Source organism: Amborella trichopoda, chromosome 9 (assembly GCF_054954075.1).
Source record: "Amborella trichopoda isolate Santa Cruz 75 chromosome 9, AtrichopodaSantaCruz75HAP2 v2.0, whole genome shotgun sequence".
NCBI classification, from domain to species: Eukaryota; Viridiplantae; Streptophyta; class Magnoliopsida; order Amborellales; family Amborellaceae; genus Amborella; species Amborella trichopoda.
Window position 1 is genome coordinate 32,154,726 of NC_142344.1, and position 8,662 is coordinate 32,163,387.

Below are 8,662 nucleotides of genomic sequence, written 5' to 3' on the forward strand. Positions count from 1 at the left end.
ATGCAGTATGGACCGAGGCTAAGCAGTTTAGGGTCATGCAGTATGGACTGAGGCTGAGCAGTTTAGGGTCATGCAGTACGGACCGTGGTACAGAGCAGTTCAAGGTCATGCAGTACGGACCGAGGCTGAGCAGTTTAGGGTCATGCAGTATGGATCACTGCTACAGTTTAAGGTCATATAGTTTGGACCATGGAGTTTAGGGTCATGCATCTAGACCAAGGATGAGCAGTTTAGGGTCATGCAGTATGGACCGAGGCTGACTGGCTCGGCTTAGGGTCATGCAGTATTGACCGAGGCTGAGCAGTTTAGGGTCATGCAGTAAGGACCAAGCTGTTTAAGGTCGTGCAACTAGACATTAGGTTGTGCAGTTTAGGGTCATGCAGCATTGACCGAGGTTGTGCAGTTTGTGGTCATGCAGCATGGACCGAGGCTGAGAAGTTTAGGGTCATGCAGTATGGACCGAGCATTTTTGGGTCGTGCAACTAGACCATAGGCTGTGCAGTTTAGGATCATGAAACATGGATGGAGGCAGAGTAGTTTAGGGTCATGCTGTATGGACCGAGGCTAAGCAGTTTAGGGTCAAGCAGTATGGACCGCAGCTATAGTTTAGAGTCATATAGCTTGGACCATGGAGTTTAGGGTCATGCATCTAGACCTTGGCTGAGCAGTCTAGAGTGATGTAGTATGGATCGAGGCTGAGCAGTTTAGGGTCATGCAATATGGACAGTGGCTGAGCAGTTTAGGGTCATACAGTATAGATCGAGGCTGTGCAGTTTAGGATCATGCAGTAGGGACTAAGGCTGAGCAGTTTATGGTCATGTAGTATGGACCGAGCAATTTACGGTTGTGGAAATAGACCATAGGCTATGCAATTTAGGGTCGTGCAGTATGGACTAAGGCTGTGCAGTTTAGGGTCATGCAGCATGGCTCGAGGCTGAGCAGTTTTGGGTCATGCAGTATGGACCGAACAGTTTAGGGTCGTGCAACTAGACCAAGGCTGAGCAGTTTAGGGTCATGAAGTATAGACTGAGGCCGAGCAGTTTAGGGTCATGCATCTAGACCATTGTGTAGGTCGCCATGTAGGTGGAGCTTCATAAGAAATAGGTCTGTGGATGGTAATCCAAATCCTTGGGGATAAAATGGCTTAGACTATTCACAAACTGAGGGCTCATATGGAAATGGTGGCCTGATTGAGGATGACTAACAGAAGTGGACCTCGTTGTGGTTTTACAGGGGGTAAGCGTACTCTCTGGGTGAAAGATGAGTCTCTATACTAGGTAACCTAACTCCCTGGGGGTCAGGTAACTTCTTGTGAAGCTGACCCACTAGGGATTGGGGAAGTAAGAATGACCCTAACTTCACTGGGGATGTTGGGCTGCAGTATGGGTGTGACTTCTAATGAGGAATGAGGGATAACTCCTGACTCCATTGGGGAAGTCACAGTTAGGTGCAACGGCCTGGGTGCAAGTCCACTAGGACGACACGTCCTAATTTGGGTAACAACTCCACTAGGGATAGTGGTAGGGCATACACTGCATGAAATACGGTCGATGCCATGGGTAGTGCTGATGGTTTATTACGAATATTCAACCGGCACTGAGTTCTCACAACACAACCGACGCTGTACAGCTGACATTGTGAATCAACCGCGGTATTATCTGAAGACAACCGACGCTGAGTTAACCAGCGTTGAGGTTGTTTCTGGAAACACACCCAACGCTAAGTCAACCGCCACTAGGGTTGTATTTGGAAACTCAGTTGGCCCTAAGTCAACCGGCGTTGAGGTTGTATTTGGAAACACATCCGGTGCTAAGTCAACCGACGCTAAGGTTGTTTGGAAATTCACTCTGCGCAAAGTCAACCGGTGCTAGGGTTGTTTGGAAATTCACGCGACACTGTGTCAACCAGTGCTAGGGTTGTTTGGAAATTCAGCCGGCACTGCGTCAACTGGCGCTGTGGATGTATCGATGGGAGTTACCTCAGGCCTCTTGCCGAAGCTCGACCCTGCTCATTATCGCTTGGCTTCCCTTAGACACAACTGGAATTTTTAGTTTGTGAAGGGCTTTTGAGGGCAATGTAGTCTATATAAAGGGGTAAACTCTCGTTTTCCCTTAGTTTTCACCAAGGGTAAAAATTTAAGCAACAGTTTTCTTTAACAGTGAGGAGAGGGTGTGCCCGTTTGAAGATTTCAACAAGCAGTAAGACTTCAGCAGGAGTTTTGTAGGGAAGATTTTTTGACAAACAGCAGGATTCCTGCAAGGGTCTTGCAGAGAAAACCTTCGGCGTGTGGACTTTGCCAGAATTGGCGAAGTTTCAGAGAGAATAGCAGGGAGAGGAGAATCTTCTCGGAAGTTTTCCACGAAAGGGAAGGAATTCCGGCTGCCATTTTCCTTTCTGGTAGAAAAGGTGGGAAACACAGTAGTGAGCATTTTCACGGATGCTAGGAATTTTCCAAGGATTTTTAAGGGGTTTCCCAGCAGTTGTCGAAGTGTTCCGACACCACTCGTGGTGTTGCTGAAGTCTCCGGGCACTTTCAAGGGGTTTACAGGGGTTATCTCCACTTTTCGACACTGTTTAGTGGTGTCACAGAGGTTTCCCGGTGAGGTTTTGGTGAAGTCGAGACCAAAAAGGTAGGATGGAAGGTTTTCCTGTGAGTTTCTGACCATGTGGGAGTAATTTCGGCGGAAGACGAACAATCGTAGGAAGTGGATCATCGTGGGGGAAGGCGTACGGTTGCTGGAGGTGAACTGTCGTCCTTGGAAATCGTGTGCCCATCAAGGAGGTGCGAAAGCTTAAGTTTTGAAAAATGAGGAGTCTCGAGAGGTGAACAGTCGTGACAGAGACGGCACTAACAGAGGTGCAATTGACACTAAGGCAACCGACGTTGATGGTTTGGAGTGTCGACACAACCGGCGCTGGCTTCAGTCGGCGCTTGTCAGCACATGTGGCTTATCGTGATGCGAAGAAGGACGCTCGTGTATGACGGTAAGTCAAATGTGGGGTTCGCGACGCTCGACGATGAGCTACATGCAATAATGTTCATGGGTCGGCAAAAAGTGGTGAAGGATGGGGCATGGCTTGTGGTACCTGTTGGAAGCCAAATCCTCCAGGACAACAGTGACGTCTATGTTGTTCTATGGAAGGACCTTCATTGTGAATAAGGTGTGCTTCTCATCATAGGCCAGCTCCTTGTCAGGGCAGCCCCTCTTGTATGTTTGATACACATGTCGAATGGATCCTATGTCGTATGTTTGATTACATGTCAGATGAGGTATCTGGCTTATATGTTTGACATACACGTCGGATAGGCTAAGGCTATATTCCTGGAGTGGCTTTGCTTTGTCTTTTGGCCTCTAACCATCCTCTTACTCGTCAGATGAATTAAAGCCAACTCTCCGAGTGGTTTCACTTCTTCTTCTTGAGGAGGTCCTTCCTTTCGTGGGTTTGCTTCTTCCTCATGGGATAGGCATTTTTTTTGGCCTATAACCGTCCTCTTACTCTCAGATGCAAGAGTAAAAGCACAAGTTTTTGTTTGTAACCATCCTCTTATCTTCAAATGCAAGATACTTGTAACCTCCCTAGCTTGTAACGCATTTTTATTGCAATAAACATAAAAAGAGTTAGCATTTTGTTTGGACTATCTTGCTTGTTTTCACCTTGAGTCCCTTTCTGTTGAATACACATCATGGATAGTACTTCTTTAGGTATCACCTGTTGATAGAGGGCATTACCTCTTCTCCATCAGGATGTGCCAATATGTAGGCTCCGTTGGATGAGCCCGTTTTTACTGAAAAGGGACCTTTCCACTTAGACTCAAACTTCCTTTGCGCCGGCCATGCATGAGAATAAGCCTCCTGACAGCTAAGACTAGATCACCATAGGTGAATGAGTTCAAGTTTCTACTGAGCCTCTAGCCTCTTTCCGTCGAGTGCATCCAATTCTTGATATCGGAGAATGACTCTCTCATCTTCGGTTATTCATTGGTGAATAGCGACTCGTAATGAAGGGATTTGTATTTCTAGAGGTAAACCTACTTCACCCCCATAGACAAGAGAATAAGGAGTGGAATCGATATCATTTCGTGTAGTAGAACGATAAGCCCACAGTGCTTCGGGAAGCTTCTCATGCCAGTTCTTCCTTGTTTTTTATTACACAGTCTTATTAAAAGCCTCAGCTAATCCATTCGCCTGAGGGTGGTACATAGTCGAGGACCTCCATTCGAAACCGAATTGGTTGACTAATCGATCAATGTGATGACTCCTAAATTGAGGGCTGTTGTTAGATATGATCCAGTCACGCACTCCGAAGAGATGTATGATATGATGTTGAATAAAGTATGCCACCGCTGTCCTAGGAACTTGCTTTAGGGGGACCGCTTCAGCCCATTTAGAGAAATAACATGTTACAGCAGGATAAAAACATGGCCCATTTCAGAAAGAAGGTCAATAGGCTCTACGATGTACATACCCCATTGTGAGAAGGGCCATGATGCAACTGTAGGGTGTAAGGGCTCTAGAGGCTGGTGAACCAGGCTGGAATGTATTTGGCATACTTGGCACTTTTTAGCATAGCTTAAGGGATCGACTATCTTGGAAGGTCAATAGTATCCCAACCTGCGTATTCGTTCATAGAGCTTGGGACCCGACGGGTTTAGTCCACAGATTCATGAGTAGACTTCTTCTAACACCTTACTTGCCCCTTGGGTATCGATGCATCTAAGAAGAATGCCGTCAAACGACCGTCTGAAGAGAGCATCTCCTTCGATGAGGGTATACTTGGTGGATGTTCGACGTATGCTATTACATTTGGCACGATCTTCCAAGAGCTTACCATGTTTTAGGAAACTGGTGATGGGCTCTCTCCAATCTTCTACTTGCTCAATTTTTTCGCACATTGGGTTAAAGAATTATGGTCCCTGATTTTGACCCTTGGCTCCTTGCCTATGTGCTATTGCTTGTTTAGTTTTGATTACTTCTTTGGCCAATAGAAGTGCTCCAAATGGATAAGGGGGATACACGAGGAAGATATTTATCTCGTAATCCGCGTCGACCTTGGTTTTTAGTTCGATGTGTCTCCATTATGCCACCCAAACAAGCGTGGGCCCTGATTAGGACAACTAAATTGTAGTGCCGAGCTTTGCGAGTGCATCGGCCTGCTAATTTTTCCTCCTGGGGATGTGACTCAAGGATATGTCTTCAAACTGGGTGATATACGCTTTTACAGTATAATGATAAGGCTTGAGAGTGCCTTTTCTCACATCATAAATCCCTTTGAGTTGCCGGATAACCAACTCAGAGTCGCCGTAAATCTTAAGCTGCTTCAAGTCAAGATCGAAGGCTATCTCGAGTCCGATTAGAAGGGCCTGATATTTTCCCTCATTATGAGAACCGGCTTGAGCGAGGGAGAAAGAAAGTGGCAATACTCCTCCTCTTGGAGTCAGGAATAATACTCAGGCACCTCCTCAATATGATTGGAAAGCTTCGTCGAAGTATAATTCCCACGCATGAACAAGGTTAGCACATAATACTTCTTCATCGGGGAGGTCGCTTGATAAAGGAGATTCTGCTGGTATGGGGTGTGCCGCGAGAAAATCAGCCAAGGCCTGGCCTTGAATGCCTTCTGTGGGACATACATGATGTCGAACTCCATTAGTAATAGTGCCCACTTAGCCAGGCATCCCGACAAACATGGGTGTGTCATGAGAAACTTTACAGAATCAGCGTTCGATATAAGTTTCACTTCATGACCGAGCAAGTAATGGCAGAGTTTTTGTATTGTGAAGATCAGGGCCAGACACATCTTCTCAATAGGGGGATAATTCTTCTGAGCCCCTTGCATCCTGCGACTGAGGTAATATAATGTGATTTCTTGTCCTTCTTCATTGTTTTGTGCCAACAATGCTCCAAGGGACTCGTCTAAAGCAGTCACATATAGAATGAGGGGTCGTTCCAATACTGGTGTCGAGAGTACTGAAGGATTGAGTAAATAATGCTTGAAGTCATCAAGGGCTGCCTGACATGCTTCATCCCAGATGAATGATGTATCTTTCTTTAGCAGGAGTGTAAAGAGTTTACAGCAACCTGAGAGGTTGGAGATGAACCTGCGAGTGTAGACCAGTTGCCCTTGGAAGGAGGGCAGTTCTCGAAGCGTCGTTGGTGACGACATTTCTTGGATTGTTTTGATATTGACTCGCTCAATTTCAAGCCCTCGATGTCTGACGATGAATCCCAAGAACTTTCCTAAACGCACACCGAAAGAACATTTCAACAGATTCATCTTAAGTTGATCAAGACGGAGTCGCTCAAATACTTTTTCAAGGTCTTTTATATAAGCATCCTTCTCTTCAGATTTTACCACCAAGTCATCTACATAACACTCCACCTCTTTACACATCATGTCTTTGAAAATGGTGGTCATTGCTCTCTGGTATGTGGCGCCAACATTCTTTAATCTAAAAGGCATCGTTGTGTAATAGAAGACCCCATTTGGAGTTAAGAATGCAGTGGCTTCTTCATCTTCAGGTACCATTCTTATCTGATTATACCCGGAGTATCCATCCATGAAGGAAAAGATTTGATAATGAGCTGTGGAGTCGATGAGCATCTCAGTGAATGGCAACGAGAAGTCATCCTTGAGACAAGTGGTATTCAAATTGCGAAAGTCAATACAGACCCTGATTTGACCATTCGTCTTATTGACTGGAATGACATTTGCTAGCCATTTCGAGTACTTGACTTCAAGGATGAAACCTGTTTGTCTAAGTATAGTTATCTTAGCATCTTTTTGCATTTCAAGATCAGGCTTGAACCTTCTTGATTTCTGTTTGACAGGTTTGACAATCGGATCAATGCCGAGACGGTGAACTGTGACTTGAGGGTCTAAACCAGACATCTCATGGTAATGTCAAGCAAAGATGTCCCAGTTCGTTTTCAAGAAGGCAATGAACTCCTCTTTCTCATCTAGAGGAATTCTTGCTGAAATGAAGGTAGGTTTTGGGTCAGCTTCATCTCCAAGATTTATTTCTTCGAGTTTGTCAAGTGTGGCCTGACCACCTTCTTCCAATTCTTCTGGAGCGTCTTGCAACTCTTCATCGTTGTCTTCAGGGATCTTTTGATTGACCTCAAATGCAGAGATCCGTGATCTTGACATCTCTGCCTCCGATAGAGGCCCATAGTGGATTATAATTTCTGCATCTTTCCCCATTTGAGGAAGGAAGGGTTTTCCATAAACAGGGGTTGTTTCTCGGACTACAGGAGTTCGTCTTGGAGATCGCAAGGAATTTGGGATTCAACGATTGTAGTGCAAGAAGTTTTCCAGTGCGAATCACTCGTCCTTTAAGCAGCTATCTACAGTGTTTGGTCCACACGGGTTAGTGTTCACAAACTTGTATCATGTAGCAAGTTTCTTGAGAGTAGAAACTTTGCCCCCTTGACTCTCTTAATCTCTGCCCAAAGCCGGGCTCAGGGGGCCACCGGGTTTTCTTTGGCTTCGAATTCTTGCGCTTCTTTGAAGAAGGTGGCTCTGCCTTGCCTTTAGCTGCCAGGGCATCGGGAATTGTTAAGAATCATGCTGCCTGTGCCAGGGTTTTTTCTAATCATTTCCGCTACGTCCTGCTTATATTGACTCCTTCGAATTCCCGATCGAGAGCCTCGAAGTCTACGTACATCAAGGTCGTACCTGAAGAACACATAGGAGAAAGAGAATGAGAAGCAGGAGAAGAAGCTGTAGAAGGGTTAGAAAGTGGGGAACTTTTAAGGTCATTCCCCTCATCAGACCGATATAGACAGCTTTTTACATCATCATCAGAGTTGGACGGTTGCAGGGGGTCTTTTAAGTCTTTCCCTAACTTAGACTGATGGGGAGTGATTTTAAAGACGTCACCCTAATCGGACGTTTGCTGAGTGGCAGATGGCACAGGGACTTCTTCTTGACGGGATGAAGAAGGAAAAAAGATCGTGTCGGGGATGAAGTCCAACAAAGTTGGCAAAGGAGGAAGGGGCCTGAGAAATTCCTGCTCGACTGTGGGTTGAGCGGTCTTGTTTCTTCGGTGAGCAGCCCTTGGTGGCCATCTCTTTCTAGTTTTATGAAGTGATATCTGATTTGTTTTGCTGGGGTGGCTAACTGCTCTAGCTTGGAGAACCACTTCTCCTCTTAAGGACTTGAGTTTGCTTCGGCCATGGTAGATCATCCATGGCTGAGAAGTCGAGGGTTCTGCAGAGTCTAGGTCATTGATCGGAAGGTCCCCCCTTGTGAGATCTTCTTGCCCTTATGAGGAAGTGATTTGGGGATCACTTATCGGAAGGTTGTAAAATTCTTGATACTCCCGTATCTTCTCTGTGAATAGATCAAGGAAAGTTGTGCATTCTGACAAATAATGACCTCTTATCTGATGGAATAGGCACCAACGATCTCTAGTCCCCTTAGCAAGGCGGCGGGGTTGCCTTGGTTGCTTTAGTGTGATTATGCCTTCCTGAAGCATTACAATGAAGGTAGCATAGAGGATACCCGACATTTCGTCCTCCTCTTGAACGATTACGGCATGAGAGGCCTCAGTTGCCCCGAAGGCCTTCTTTAAATCTTCTAGCTTTATCTGACCTTTCAGAATCAAGGCCTTAATGGTATCCTTCAGCGTGTAGCAGTCATCTGTGGGATGATTGATCCT